The sequence below is a fragment of the Pseudophryne corroboree genome, chromosome 4, assembly GCF_028390025.1.
Source record: "Pseudophryne corroboree isolate aPseCor3 chromosome 4, aPseCor3.hap2, whole genome shotgun sequence".
Taxonomy (NCBI): domain Eukaryota; kingdom Metazoa; phylum Chordata; class Amphibia; order Anura; family Myobatrachidae; genus Pseudophryne; species Pseudophryne corroboree.
This window is the reverse complement of record NC_086447.1, coordinates 23,828,262-23,843,261: the sequence shown is the minus strand read 5'-3', so window position 1 is coordinate 23,843,261 and position 15,000 is coordinate 23,828,262. Positions and strand designations below refer to the sequence as shown.

Genomic DNA, 15,000 nt, shown 5'->3' with positions numbered 1-15,000 from the left:
GGAATTGAACCAGCGACCTAAAGATTTCTGTACCAATCTCCTCTACAGTCCTCCGCTCTACCAGCTGAGCTATCGAAGGATTCCATGATCATACAGCTGTGATATTACGTGCTATTAAAATGATTGAGTGTTAATTTTAAACATTATCAACTTTCCAAGCAAAATGAAAAATGATTTGACTACACAAAAGAGATTCAACTACTTATTCCTGTGTTGCTTTATCACACAAATTGTCATGTTTAATCATTTGGAAAATATCACTAATAGTTTGACTTATATTTGTGCAATTACTATCAACTGGCTACAGAGCTAGTTTGGAAAGCACTTTCAATAGATTTTTTAGTGTAGCCAAACTTACATCAAGATTAGAGATGCTTGAGCCTATCAAACCTTCTACACTCTTTTAAATTTTGCTTGTTTTGTAAACTAATCAAGTGTTCCAGGAATGATGGGGATATTCCATTGTTTGTTCTGATTTGACAATTCATTTTGGACAATGAGCGGCCCTTTTGAGCTAGTGAAGATAATTGTGCTACATGAGAGTATGCACAGACAATTATTTTTCTTTTTTTGCATTAAAGCACAATTTTTAATAAAGGAGAGGTTAATGATATAATAATTAGCACTGAAAGTCATCTGACACTATTTGAAAGTAAAATGTTGTGCATTGAAAGTAACCAAAGCTCTTTTTACTTTGAGTGGACATCATTTTCTTTCAAATGAATTTGATATTTTGCTAAATGTACAAAACTTTCTTACAAATTTGACATTCAAAATGCATTTGTAATTAATAAATGCTACTTAGTATGGCTGCTGAGATTCCTGGGCTCAGTCTCAAATTAGAGGAGGAGAATGACGGATAGAGAAAGAGAGAACAGGCAGGCATCCTAAAGATTTTGATGTGCCAGTTCCTGACTCACCCTGAGCAACACTGGTTTCAAGCTTTTAGTACATTTTCTGAAAAATAAAACAACCATGTGGTCGTAGTCGGCAGGATTTGAACCTGCGCAGGGAGATCCCAATGGATTTCTAGTCGATCGCCTTAACCACTCGGCCACGAGTACCTCTCATGCAATGTGATGTTTTCACAAAAGTTTCTCTATGGGTTGAGCTACTTCATTTCAGGCTGTGAGGATGACTGAAGTAATATTGTATCAGAGATGATTTCCATGGGAAGTTAATCCTGACCACAGTGACCTGCGTTAATGATTTCTAAATATAACTTGGAGAATGCTTTATACTTGGTATAGTTTTGGGTTTGTAAAATGTCAGTACTAACATCTAAGTTTATCAAAAGCTTCATCCGTCGAGCCGGAATTGAACCAGCGACCTAAGGATTTCTGTACCAATCTCCTCTACAGTCCTCCGCTCTACCAGCTGAGCTATCAAAGGATTCCATGATCATGCAACTGTGATATTACGTGCTATTAAAATGATTGAGTGTTAATTTTAAACATTATCAACTTTCCAAGCAAAATGAAAAATGATTTGGCTACACAAAAGAGATTCAACTACTTATTCCTGTGTTGCTTTATCACACAAATTGTCATGTTTAATCATTTGGAAAATATCACTAATAGTTTGACTTATATTTGTGCAATTACTATCAACTGGCTACAGAGCTAGTTTGGAAAGCACTTTCAATAGATTTTTTAGTGTAGCCAAACTTACATCAAGATTAGAGATGCTTGAGCCTATCATACCTTCTACACTCTTTTAAATTTTGCTTGTTTTGTAAACTAATCAAGTGTTCCAGGAATGATAGGGATATCCCATTGTTTGTTCTGATTTGACAATTCATTTTGGACAATGAGCGGCCCTTTTGAGCTAGTGAAGATAATTGTGCTAAATGAGAGTATGCACAGACAATTATTTTTCTTTTTTTGCATTAAAGCACAATTTTTAATAAAGGAGAGGTTAATGATATAATAATTAGCACTGAAAGTCATCTGACACGATTTGAAAGTAAAATGTTGTGCATTGAAAGTAACCAAAGCTCTTTTTACTTTGAGTGGACATCATTTTCTTTCAAATGAATTTGATATTTTGCTAAAAGTACAAAACTTTCTTACAAATTTGACATTCAAAATGCATTTGTAATTAATAAATGCTACTTAGTATGGCTGCTGAGATTCCTGGGCTCAGTCTCAAGTAGAGGAGTAGAATGATGGATAGAGAAAGAGAGAACATGCAGGCATCCTAAAGATTTTGATGTGCCAGTTCCTGACTCACCCTGAGCAACACTGGTTTCAAGCTTTTAGTACATTTTCTGAAAAATAAAACAACCATGTGGTCGTAGTCGGCAGGATTTGAACCTGCACAGGGAGATTCCAATGGATTTCTAGTTGATCGCCTTAACCACTCGGCCACGACTACCTCTCATGCAATGTGATGTTTTCACAAAAGTTTCTCTATGGGTTGAGCTATTTAATTTCAGGCTGTGAGGATGACTGAAGTAATATTGTATCAGAGATGATTTCCATGGGAAGTTAATCCTGACCACAGTGACCTGCGTTAATGATTTTTAAAATATAACTTGGAGAATGCTTTATACTTGGTATAGTTTTGGGTTTGTAAAATGCCAGTACTGACATCTAAGTTTATCAAGAGCTTCATCCTTCGAGCCGGAATTGAACCAGCGACCTAAGGATTTTTGTACCAATCTCCTCGACAGTCCTTCGTTCTACCAGCTGAGCTATTGAAGGATTCCATGATCATGCGATTGTGATATTACGTGCTATTAAAATGATTGAGTGTTAATTTTAAACATTATCAACTTTCCAAGCAAAATGAAAAATGATTTGACTACACAAAAGAGATTCAACTACTTATTCCTGTGTTGCTTTATCACACAAATTGTCATGTTTAATCATTTGGAAAATATCACTAATAGTTTGACTTATATTTGTGCAATTACTATCAACTGGCTACAGAGCTAGTTTGGAAAGCACTTTCAATAGATTTTTTAGTGTAGCCAAACTTACATCAAGATTAGAGATGCTTGAGCCTATCAAACCTTCTACACTCTTTTAAATTTTGCTTGTTTTGTAAACTAATCAAGTGTTCCAGGAATGATGGGGATATTCCATTGTTTGTTCTGATTTGACAATTCATTTTGGACAATGAGCGGCCCTTTTGAGCTAGTGAAGATAATTGTGCTACATGAGAGTATGCACAGACAATTATTTTTCTTTTTTTGCATTAAAGCACAATTTTTAATAAAGGAGAGGTTAATGATATAATAATTAGCACTGAAAGTCATCTGACATGATTTGAAAGTAAAATGTTGTGCATTGAAAGTAACCAAAGCTCTTTTTACTTTGAGTGGACATCATTTTCTTTCAAATGAATTTGATATTTTGCTAAATGTACAAAACTTTCTTACAAATTTGACATTCAAAATGCATTTGTAATTAATAAATGCTTCTTAGTATGGCTGCTGAGATTCCTGGGCTCAGTCTCAAGTAGAGGAGGAGAATGACGGATAGAGAAAGAGAGAACAGGCAGGCATCCTAAAGATTTTGATGTGCCAGTTTCTGACTCACCCTGAGCAACACTGGTTTCAAGCTTTTAGTAAATTTTCTGAAAAATAAAACAACCATGAGGTCGTAGCCGGCAGGATTTGAACCTGCGCGGGGAGAACCCAATGGATTTCTAGTCCATCGCCTTAACCACTCGGCCACGACTACCTCTCATGCAATGCGATGTTTTCACAAAAGTTTCTCTATGGGTTGAGCTATTTAATTTCAGGCTGTGAGGATGACTGAAGTAATATTGTATCAGAGATGATTTCCATGGGAAGTTAATCCTGACCACAGTGACCTGCGTTAATGATTTTTAAAATATAACTTGGAGAATGCTTTATACTTGGTATAGTTTTGGGTTTGTAAAATGTCAGTACTGACATCTAAGTTTATCAAGAGCTTCATCCTTCGAGCCGGAATTGAACCAGCGACCTAAGGATTTCTGTACCAATCTCCTCGACAGTCCTCCGCTCTACCAGCTGAGATATTGAAGGATTCCATAATCATGCGACTGTGATATTACGTGCTATTAAAATGATTGAGTGTTAATTTTAAACATTATCAACTTTCCAAGCAAAATGAAAAATGATTTGACTACACAAAAGAGATTCAACTACTTATTCCTGTGTTGCTTTATCACACAAATTGTCATGTTTAATCATTTGGAAAATATCACTAATAGTTTGACTTATATTTGTGCAATTACTATCAACTGGCTACAGAGCTAGTTTGGAAAGCACTTTCAATAGATTTTTTAGTGTAGCCAAACTTACATCAAGATTAGAGATGCTTGAGCCTATCAAACCTTCTACACTCTTTTAAATTTTGCTTGTTTTGTAAACTAATCAAGTGTTCCAGGAATGATGGGGATATTCCATTGTTTGTTCAGATTTGACAATTCATTTTGGACAATGAGCGGCCCTATTGAGCTAGTGAAGATAATTGTGCTACATGAGAGTATGCACAGACAATTATTTTTCTTTTTTTGCATTAAAGCACAATTTTTAATAAAGGAGAGGTTAATGATATAATAATTAGCACTGAAAGTCATCTGACACGATTTGAAAGTAAAATGTTGTGCATTGAAAGTAACCAAAGCTCTTTTTACTTTGAGTGGACATCATTTTCTTTCAAATGAATTTGATATTTTGCTAAATGTACAAAACTTTCTTACAAATTTGACATTCAAAATGCATTTGTAATTAATAAATGCTACTTAGTATGGCTGCTGAGATTCCTGGGCTCAGTCTCAAGTAGAGGAGGAGAATGACGGATAGAGAAAGAGAGAACAGGCAGGCATCCTAAAGATTTTGATGTGCCAGTTTCTGACTCACCCTGAGCAACACTGGTTTCAAGCTTTTAGTAAATTTTCTGAAAAATAAAACAACCATGAGGTCGTAGCCGGCAGGATTTGAACCTGCGCGGGGAGAACCCAATGGATTTCTAGTTCATCGCCTTAACCACTCGGCCACGACTACCTCTCATGCAATGCGATGTTTTCACAAAAGTTTCTCTATGGGTTGAGCTATTTAATTTCAGGCTGTGAGGATGACTGAAGTAATATTGTATCAGAGATGATTTCCATGGGAAGTTAATCCTGACCACAGTGACCTGCGTTAATGATTTTTAAAATATAACTTGGAGAATGCTTTATACTTGGTATAGTTTTGGGTTTGTAAAATGTCAGTACTGACATCTAAGTTTATCAAGAGCTTCATCCTTCGAGCCGGAATTGAACCAGCGACCTAAGGATTTCTGTACCAATCTCCTCGACAGTCCTCCGCTCTACCAGCTGAGATATTGAAGGATTCCATGATCATGCGACTGTGATATTACGTGCTATTAAAATGATTGAGTGTTAATTTTAAACATTATCAACTTTCCAAGCAAAATGAAAAATGATTTGACTACACAAAAGAGATTCAACTACTTATTCCTGTGTTGCTTTATCACACAAATTGTCATGTTTAATCATTTGGAAAATATCACTAATAGTTTGACTTATATTTGTGCAATTACTATCAACTGGCTACATAGCTAGTTTGGAAAGCACTTTCAATAGATTTTTTAGTGTAGCCAAACTTACATCAAGATTAGAGATGCTTGAGCCTATCAAACCTTCTACACTCTTTTAAATTTTGCTTGTTTTGTAAACTAATCAAGTGTTACAGGAATGATGGGGATATTCCATTGTTTGTTCTGATTTGACAATTCATTTTGGACAATGAGCGGCCCTTTTGAGCTAGTGAAGATAATTGTGCTACATGAGAGTATGCACAGACAATTATTTTTCTTTTTTTGCATTAAAGCACAATTTTTAATAAAGGAGAGGTTAATGATATAATAATTAGCACTGAAAGTCATCTGACACGATTTGAAAGTAAAATGTTGTGCATTGAAAGTCACCAAAGCTCTTTTTACTTTGAGTGGACATCATTTTCTTTCAAATGAATTTGATATTTTGCTAAATGTACAAAACTTTCTTACAAATTTGACATTCAAAATGCATTTGTAATTAATAAATGCTACTTAGTATGGCTGCTGAGATTCCTGGGCTCAGTCTCAAGTAGAGGAGGAGAATGACGGATAGAGAAAGAGAGAACAGGCAGGCATCCTAAAGATTTTGATGTGCCAGTTCCTGACTCACCCTGAGCAACACTGGTTTCAAGCTTTTAGTACATTTTCTGAAAAATAAAACAACCATGTGGTCGTAGTCGGCAGGATTTGTACCTGCGCAGGGAGATCCCAATGGATTTCTAGTCGATCGCCTTAACCACTCGGCCACGACTACCTCTCATGCAATGTGATGTTTTCACAAAAGTTTCTCTATGGGTTGAGCTACTTCATTTTAGGCTGTGAGGATGACTGAAGTAATATTGTATCAGAGATGATTTCCATGGGAAGTTAATCCTGACCACAGTGACCTGCGTTAATGATTTTTAAAATATAACTTGGAGAATGCTTTATACTTGGTATAGTTTTGGGTTTGTAAAATGTCAGTACTGACATCTAAGTTTATTAAAAGCTTCATCCTTCGAGCCGAAATTGAACCAGCGACCTAAGGATTTCTGTACCAATCTCCTCCACAGTCCTCCGCTCTACTAGCTGAGCAATTGAAGGATTCCATGATTGTACAACTGTGATATTACGTGCTATTAAAATGATTGAGTGTTAATTTTAAACATTATCAACTTTCCAAGCAAAATGAAAAATTATTTGACTACACAAAAGAGATTCAACTACTTATTACTGTGTTGCTTTATCACACAAATTGTCATGTTTAATCATTTGGAAAATATCACTAATAGTTTGACTTATATTTGTGCAATTACTATCAACTGGCTGCAGAGCTAGTTTGGAAAGCACTTTCAATAGATTTTTTAGTGTAGCCAAACTTACATTAAGATTAGAGATGCATGAGCCTATCAAACCTTCTACACTCTTTTAAAATTTGCTTGTTTTGTAAACTAATCAAGTGTTCCAGGAATGATGGGGATATTCCATTGTTTGTTCTGATTTGACAATTCATTTTGGACAATGAGCGGCCCTTTTGAGCTAGTGAAGATAATTGTGCTACATGAGAGTATGCACAGACAATTATTTTTCTATTTTTGCATTAAAGCACAATTTTTAATAAAGGAGAGGTTAATGATATAATAATTAGCACTGAAAGTCATCTGACACGATTTGAAAGTAAAATGTTGTGCATTGAAAGTAACCAAAGCTCTTTTTACTTTGAGTGGACATCATTTTCTTTCAAATGAATTTGATATTTTGCTAAATGTACAAAACTTTCTTACAAATTTGACATTCAAAATGCATTTGTAATTAATAAATGCTACTTAGTATGGCTGCTGAGATTCCTGGGCTCAGTCTCAAGTAGAGGAGGAGAATGACGGATAGAGAAAGAGAGAACAGGCAGGCATCCTAAAGATTTTGATGTGCCAGTTTCTGACTCACCCTGAGCAACACTGGTTTCAAGCTTTTAGTAAATTTTCTGAAAAATAAAACAACCATGTGGTCGTAGCCGGCAGGATTTGAACCTGCGCGGGGAGACCCCAATGGATTTCTAGTCCATCGCCTTAACCACTCGGCCACAACTACCACTCATGCAATGTGGTGTTTTCACAAAAGTTTCTCTATGAGTTGAGCTACTTCATTTCAGGCTGTGAGGATGACTGAAGTAATATTGTATCAGAGATGATTTCCATGGGACGGTAATCCTGACCACAATGACCTGCGTTAATAATTTTTAAAATATAACTTGGAGAATGCTTTATACTTGGTAAAGTTTTGGGTTTGTAAAATGTCAGTACTGACTTCTAAGTTTATCAAAAGCTTCATCCTTCGAGCCGAAATTGAACCAGCGACCTAAGGATTTCTGTACCAATCTCCTCTACAGTCCTCCGCTCTACTAGCTGAGCTATTGAAGGATTCCATGATTGTACAACTGTGATATTACGTGCTATTAAAATGATTGAGTGTTAATTTTAAACATTATCAACTTTCCAAGCAAAATTAAAAATTATTTGACTACACAAAAGAGATTCAACTACTTATTCCTGTGTTGCTTTATCACACAAATTGTCATGTTTAATCATTTGGAAAATATCACTAATAGTTTGACTTATATTTGTGCAATTACTATCAACTGGCTACAGAGCTAGTTTGGAAAGCACTTTCAATAGATTTTTTAGTGTAGCCAAACTTACATCAAGATTAGAGATGCATGAGCCTATCAAACCTTCTACACTCTTTTAAATTTTGCTTGTTTTGTAAACTAATCAAGTGTTCCAGGAATGATGGGGATATTCCATTGTTTGTTCTGATTTGACAATTCATTTTGGACAATGAGCGGCCCTTTTGAGCTAGTGAAGATAATTGTGCTACATGAGAGTATGCACAGACAATTATTTTTCTTTTTTTTGCATTAAAGCACAATTTTTAATAAAGGAGAGGTTAATGATATAATAATTAGCACTGAAAGTCATCTGACACGATTTGAAAGTAAAATGTTGTGCATTGAAAGTAACCAAAGCTCTTTTTACTTTGAGTGGAAATCATTTTCTTTCAAATGAATTTGATATTTTGCTAAATGTACAAAACTTTCTTACAAATTTGACATTCAAAATGCATTTGTAATTAATAAATGCTACTTAGTATGGCTGCTGAGATTCCTGGGCTCAGTCTCAAGTAGAGGAGGAGAATGACGGATAGAGAAAGAGAGAACAGGCAGGCATCCTAAAGATTTTGATGTGCCAGTTCCTGACTCACCCTGAGCAACACTGGTTTCAAGCTTTTAGTACATTTTCTGAAAAATAAAACAACCATGTGGTCGTAGTCGGCAGGATTTGTACCTGCGCAGGGAGATCCCAATGGATTTCTAGTCGATCGCCTTAACCACTCGGCCACGACTACCTCTCATGCAATGTGATGTTTTCACAAAAGTTTCTCTATGGGTTGAGCTACTTCATTTTAGGCTGTGAGGATGACTGAAGTAATATTGTATCAGAGATGATTTCCATGGGAAGTTAATCCTGACCACAGTGACCTGCGTTAATGATTTTTAAAATATAACTTGGAGAATGCTTTATACTTGGTATAGTTTTGGGTTTGTAAAATGTCAGTACTGACATCTAAGTTTATTAAAAGCTTCATCCTTCGAGCCGAAATTGAACCAGCGACCTAAGGATTTCTGTACCAATCTCCTCCACAGTCCTCCGCTCTACTAGCTGAGCAATTGAAAGATTCCATGATTGTACAACTGTGATATTACGTGCTATTAAAATGATTGAGTGTTAATTTTAAACATTATCAACTTTCCAAGCAAAATGAAAAATTATTTGACTACACAAAAGAGATTCAACTACTTATTACTGTGCTGCTTTATCACACAAATTGTCATGTTTAATCATTTGGAAAATATCACTAATAGTTTGACTTATATTTGTGCAATTACTATCAACTGGCTGCAGAGCTAGTTTGGAAAGCACTTTCAATAGATTTTTTAGTGTAGCCAAACTTACATTAAGATTAGAGATGCATGAGCCTATCAAACCTTCTACACTCTTTTAAATTTTGCTTGTTTTGTAAACTAATCAAGTGTTCCAGGAATGATGGGGATATTCCATTGTTTGTTCTGATTTGACAATTCATTTTGGACAATGAGCGGCCCTTTTGAGCTAGTGAAGATAATTGTGCTACATGAGAGTATGCACAGACAATTATTTTTCTATTTTTGCATTAAAGCACAATTTTTAATAAAGGAGAGGTTAATGATATAATAATTAGCACTGAAAGTCATCTGACACGATTTGAAAGTAAAATGTTGTGCATTGAAAGTAACCAAAGCTCTTTTTACTTTGAGTGGACATCATTTTCTTTCAAATGAATTTGATATTTTGCTAAATGTACAAAACTTTCTTACAAATTTGACATTCAAAATGCATTTGTAATTAATAAATGCTACTTAGTATGGCTGCTGAGATTCCTGGGCTCAGTCTCAAGTAGAGGAGGAGAATGACGGATAGAGAAAGAGAGAACAGGCAGGCATCCTAAAGATTTTGATGTGCCAGTTTCTGACTCACCCTGAGCAACACTGGTTTCAAGCTTTTAGTAAATTTTCTGAAAAATAAAACAACCATGTGGTCGTAGCCGGCAGGATTTGAACCTGCGCGGGGAGACCCCAATGGATTTCTAGTCCATCGTCTTAACCATTCGGCCACGACTACCTCTCATGCAATGGTATGTTTTCACAAAAGTTTCTCTATGGGTTGAGCTACTTCATTTCAGGCTGTGAGGATGACTGAAGTAATATTGTATCAGAGATGATTTCCATGGGAAGGTAATCCTGACCACAATGACCTGCGTTAATGATTTTTAAAATATAACTTGGAGAATGCTTTATACTTGGTATAGTTTTGGGTTTGTAAAATGTCTGTACTGACATCTAAGTTTATCAAAAGTTTCATCCTTCGAGCCGGAATTGAACCAGCGACCTAAGGATTTCTGTACCAATCTCCTCTACAGTACTCCGCTCTACCAGCTGAGCTATTGAAGGATTCCATGATCAAGTGACTGTGAAATTACGTGCTATTAAAATGATTGAGTGTTAATTTTAAACATTATCAACTTTCCAAGCAAAATGAAAAATGATTTGACTACACAAAAGAGATTCAACTACTTATTCCTGTGTTGCTTTATCACACAAATTGTCATGTTTAATCATTTGGAAAATATCACTAATAGTTTGACTTATATTTGTGCAATTACTATCAACTGGCTACAGAGCTAGTTTGGAAAGCACTTTCAATAGATTTTTTAGTGTAGCCAAACTTACATCAAGATTAGAGATGCTTGAGCCTATCAAACCTTCTACACTCTTTTAAATTTTGCTTGTTTTGTAAACTAATCAAGTGTTACAGGAATGATGGGGATATTCCATTGTTTGTTCTGATTTGACAATTCATTTTGGACAATGAGCGGCCCTTTTGAGCTAGTGAAGATAATTGTGCTACATGAGAGTATGCACAGACAATTATTTTTCTTTTTTTGCATTAAAGCACAATTTTTAATAAAGGAGAGGTTAATGATATAATAATTAGCACTGAAAGTCATCTGACACGATTTGAAAGTAAAATGTTGTGCATTGAAAGTAACCAAAGCTCTTTTTACTTTGAGTGGACATCATTTTCTTTCAAATGAATTTGATATTTTGCTAAATGTACAAAACTTTCTTACAAATTTGACATTCAAAATGCATTTGTAATTAATAAATGCTACTTAGTATGGCTGCTGAGATTCCTGGGCTCAGTCTCAAGTAGAGGAGGAGAATGACGGATAGAGAAAGAGAGAACAGGCAGGCATCCTAAAGATTTTGATGTGCCAGTTCCTGACTCACCCTGAGCAACACTGGTTTCAAGCTTTTAGTACATTTTCTGAAAAATAAAACAACCATGTGGTCGTAGTCGGCAGGATTTGTACCTGCGCAGGGAGATCCCAATGGATTTCTAGTCTATCGCCTTAACCACTCGGCCACAACTACCTCTCATGCAATGTGATGTTTTCACAAAAGTTTCTCTATGGGTTGAGCTACTTCATTTCAGGCTGTGAGGATGACTGAAGTAATATTGTATCAGAGATGATTTCCATGGGAAGTTAATCCTGACCACAGTGACCTGCGTTAATGATTTTTAAAATATAACTTGGAGAATGCTTTATACTTGGTATAGTTTTGGGTTTGTAAAATGTCAGTACTGACATCTAAGTTTATTAAAAGCTTCATCCTTCGAGCCGAAATTGAACCAGCGACCTAAGGATTTCTGTACCATTCTCCTCCACAGTTCTCCGCTCTACTAGCTGAGCAATTGAAGGATTCCATGATTGTACAACTGTGATATTACGTGCTATTAAAATGATTGAGTGTTAATTTTAAACATTATCAACTTTCCAAGCAAAATGAAAAATTATTTGACTACACAAAAGAGATTCAACTACTTATTCCTGTGTTGCTTTATCACACAAATTGTCATGTTTAATCATTTGGAAAATATCACTAATAGTTTGACTTATATTTGTGAAATTACTATCAACTGGCTGCAGAGCTAGTTTGGAAAGCACTTTCAATAGATTTTTTAGTGTAGCCAAACTTACATCAAGATTAGAGATGCATGAGCCTATCAAACCTTCTACACTCTTTTAAATTTTGCTTGTTTTGTAAACTAATCAAGTGTTCCAGGAATGATGGGGATATTCCATTGTTTGTTCTGATTTGACAATTCATTTTGGACAATGAGCGGCCCTTTTGAGCTAGTGAAGATAATTGTGCTACATGAGAGTATGCACAGACAATTATTTTTCTATTTTTGCATTAAAGCACAATTTTTAATAAAGGAGAGGTTAATGATATAATAATTAGCACTGAAAGTCATCTGACACGATTTGAAAGTAAAATGTTGTGCATTGAAAGTAACCAAAGCTCTTTTTACTTTGAGTGGACATCATTTTCTTTCAAATGAATTTGATATTTTGCTAAATGTACAAAACTTTCTTACAAATTTGACATTCAAAATGCATTTGTAATTAATAAATGCTACTTAGTATGGCTGCTGAGATTCCTGGGCTCAGTCTCAAGTAGAGGAGGAGAATGACGGATAGAGAAAGAGAGAACAGGCAGGCATCCTAAAGATTTTGATGTGCCAGTTTCTGACTCACCCTGAGCAACACTGGTTTCAAGCTTTTAGTAAATTTTCTGAAAAATAAAACAACCATGTGGTCGTAGCCGGCAAGATTTGAACCTGCGCAGGGAGACCCCAATGGATTTCTAGTCCATCGCCTTAACCACTCGGCCACGACTACCTCTCATGCAATGTGGTGTTTTCACAAAAGTTTCTCTATGAGTTGAGCTACTTCATTTCAGGCTGTGAGGATGACTGAAGTAATATTGTATCAGAGATGATTTCCATGGGACGGTAATCCTGACCACAATGACCTGCGTTAATGATTTTTAAAATATAACTTGGAGAATGCTTTATACTTGGTATAGTTTTGGGTTTGTAAAATGTCAGTACTGACTTCTAAGTTTATCAAAAGCTTCATCCTTCGAGCCGAAATTGAACCAGCGACCTAAGGATTTCTGTACCAATCTCCTCTACAGTCCTCCGCTCTACTAGCTGAGCTATTGAAGGATTCCATGATTGTACAACTGTGATATTACGTGCTATTAAAATGATTGAGTGTTAATTTTAAACATTATCAACTTTCCAAGCAAAATGAAAAATTATTTGACTACACAAAAGAGATTCAACTACTTATTCCTGTGTTGCTTTATCACACAAATTGTCATGTTTAATCATTTGGAAAATATCACTAATAGTTTGACTTATATTTGTGCAATTACTATCAACTGGCTACAGAGCTAGTTTGGAAAGCACTTTCAATAGATTTTTTAGTGTAGCCAAACTTACATCAAGATTAGAGATGCATGAGCCTATCAAACCTTCTACACTCTTTTAAATTTTGCTTGTTTTGTAAACTAATCAAGTGTTCCAGGAATGATGGGGATATTCCATTGTTTGTTCTGATTTGACAATTCATTTTGGACAATGAGCGGCCCTTTTGAGCTAGTGAAGATAATTGTGCTACATGAGAGTATGCACAGACAATTATTTTTCTTTTTTTTGCATTAAAGCACAATTTTTAATAACGGAGAGGTTAATGATATAATAATTAGCACTGAAAGTCATCTGACACGATTTGAAAGTAAAATGTTGTGCATTGAAAGTAACCAAAGCTCTTTTTACTTGAGTGGACATCATTTTCTTTCAAATGAATTTGATATTTTGCTAAATGTACAAAACTTTCTTACAAATTTGACATTCAAAATGCATTTGTAATTAATAAATGCTACTTAGTATGGCTGCTGAGATTCCTGGGCTCAGTCTCAAGTAGAGGAGGAGAATGACGGATAGAGAAAGAGAGAACAGGCAGGCATCCTAAAGATTTTGATGTGCCAGTTTCTGACTCACCCTGAGCAACACTGGTTTCAAGCTTTTAGTACATTTTCTGAAAAATAAAACAACCATGTGGTCGTAGTCGGCAGGATTTGTACCTGTGCAGGGAGATCCCAATGGATTTCTAGTCCATCGCCTTAACCACTCGGCCACGACTACCTCTCATGCAATGTGATGTTTTCACAAAAGTTTCTCTATGGGTTGAGCTACTTCATTTCAGGCTGTGAGGATGACTGAAGTAATATTGTATCAGAGATGATTTCCATGGGAAGTTAATCCTGACCACAGTGACCTGCGTTAATGATTTTTAAAATATAACTTGGAGAATGCTTTATACTTGGTATAGTTTTGGGTTTGTAAAATGTCAGTACTGACATCTAAGTTTATTAAAAGCTTCATTCTTCGAGCCGAAATTGAACCAGCGACCTAAGGATTTCTGTACCATTCTCCTCCACAGTTCTCCGCTCTACTAGCTGAGCAATTGAAGGATTCCATGATTGTACAACTGTGATATTACGTGCTATTAAAATGATTGAGTGTTAATTTTAAACATTATCAACTTTCCAAGCAAAATGAAAAATTATTTGACTACACAAAAGAGATTCAACTACTTATTCCTGTGTTGCTTTATCACACAAATTGTCATGTTTAATCATTTGGAAAATATCACTAATAGTTTGACTTATATTTGTGAAATTACTATCAACTGGCTGCAGAGCTAGTTTGGAAAGCACTTTCAATAGATTTTTTAGTGTAGCCAAACTTACATCAAGATTAGAGATGCATGAGCCTATCAAACCTTCTACACTCTTTTAAATTTTGCTTGTTTTGTAAACTAATCAAGTGTTACAGGAATGATGGGGATATTCCATTGTTTGTTCTGATTTGACAATTCATTTTGGACAATGAGCGGCCCTTTTGAGCTAGTGAAGATAATTGTGCTACATGAGAGTATGCACAGACAA

The 15,000-nt window shown here is 35.5% G+C and overlaps 12 non-coding genes across 12 annotated transcripts in view; all 12 read right to left on the bottom strand.

Annotated features, from left to right (window-relative positions):
• Window positions 1-79, bottom strand: part of TRNAY-GUA (transfer RNA tyrosine (anticodon GUA)) — a 90-nt gene extending 11 nt beyond the window's left edge. Inside the window, 2 exon segments of the tRNA in view lie at window positions 1-25; window positions 43-79. The exon segment at window positions 1-25 is cut by the window's left edge and continues 11 nt beyond it. This is a non-coding gene — a tRNA (tRNA-Tyr).
• Window positions 80-1,302: 1,223 nt separating this feature from the next.
• TRNAY-GUA (transfer RNA tyrosine (anticodon GUA)) lies at window positions 1,303-1,392 on the bottom strand. Its single transcript is given in 2 exon segments — window positions 1,303-1,338; window positions 1,356-1,392. It is a non-coding gene; the product is annotated as a tRNA-Tyr (tRNA).
• A 1,223-nt stretch (window positions 1,393-2,615) lies between these two features.
• On the bottom strand, window positions 2,616-2,705 carry TRNAD-GUC (transfer RNA aspartic acid (anticodon GUC)). Its single transcript is given in 2 exon segments — window positions 2,616-2,651; window positions 2,669-2,705. It is a non-coding gene; the product is annotated as a tRNA-Asp (tRNA).
• A 902-nt stretch (window positions 2,706-3,607) lies between these two features.
• TRNAS-AGA (transfer RNA serine (anticodon AGA)) lies at window positions 3,608-3,689 on the bottom strand. The gene has a single exon. It is a non-coding gene; the product is annotated as a tRNA-Ser (tRNA).
• Window positions 3,690-3,928: 239 nt separating this feature from the next.
• On the bottom strand, window positions 3,929-4,018 carry TRNAD-GUC (transfer RNA aspartic acid (anticodon GUC)). The gene is given in 2 exon segments: window positions 3,929-3,964; window positions 3,982-4,018. It is a non-coding gene; the product is annotated as a tRNA-Asp (tRNA).
• Window positions 4,019-4,920: 902 nt separating this feature from the next.
• TRNAS-AGA (transfer RNA serine (anticodon AGA)) lies at window positions 4,921-5,002 on the bottom strand. The gene has a single exon. It is a non-coding gene; the product is annotated as a tRNA-Ser (tRNA).
• Window positions 5,003-5,241: 239 nt separating this feature from the next.
• Window positions 5,242-5,331, bottom strand: TRNAD-GUC (transfer RNA aspartic acid (anticodon GUC)). Its single transcript is given in 2 exon segments — window positions 5,242-5,277; window positions 5,295-5,331. It is a non-coding gene; the product is annotated as a tRNA-Asp (tRNA).
• Window positions 5,332-7,546: 2,215 nt separating this feature from the next.
• TRNAS-AGA (transfer RNA serine (anticodon AGA)) lies at window positions 7,547-7,628 on the bottom strand. The gene has a single exon. It is a non-coding gene; the product is annotated as a tRNA-Ser (tRNA).
• Window positions 7,629-10,173: 2,545 nt separating this feature from the next.
• TRNAS-AGA (transfer RNA serine (anticodon AGA)) lies at window positions 10,174-10,255 on the bottom strand. The gene has a single exon. It is a non-coding gene; the product is annotated as a tRNA-Ser (tRNA).
• Window positions 10,256-10,494: 239 nt separating this feature from the next.
• TRNAY-GUA (transfer RNA tyrosine (anticodon GUA)) lies at window positions 10,495-10,584 on the bottom strand. The gene is given in 2 exon segments: window positions 10,495-10,530; window positions 10,548-10,584. It is a non-coding gene; the product is annotated as a tRNA-Tyr (tRNA).
• A 2,215-nt stretch (window positions 10,585-12,799) lies between these two features.
• On the bottom strand, window positions 12,800-12,881 carry TRNAS-AGA (transfer RNA serine (anticodon AGA)). The gene has a single exon. It is a non-coding gene; the product is annotated as a tRNA-Ser (tRNA).
• A 1,231-nt stretch (window positions 12,882-14,112) lies between these two features.
• TRNAS-AGA (transfer RNA serine (anticodon AGA)) lies at window positions 14,113-14,194 on the bottom strand. The gene has a single exon. It is a non-coding gene; the product is annotated as a tRNA-Ser (tRNA).
• Window positions 14,195-15,000: the final 806 nt, after the last annotated feature.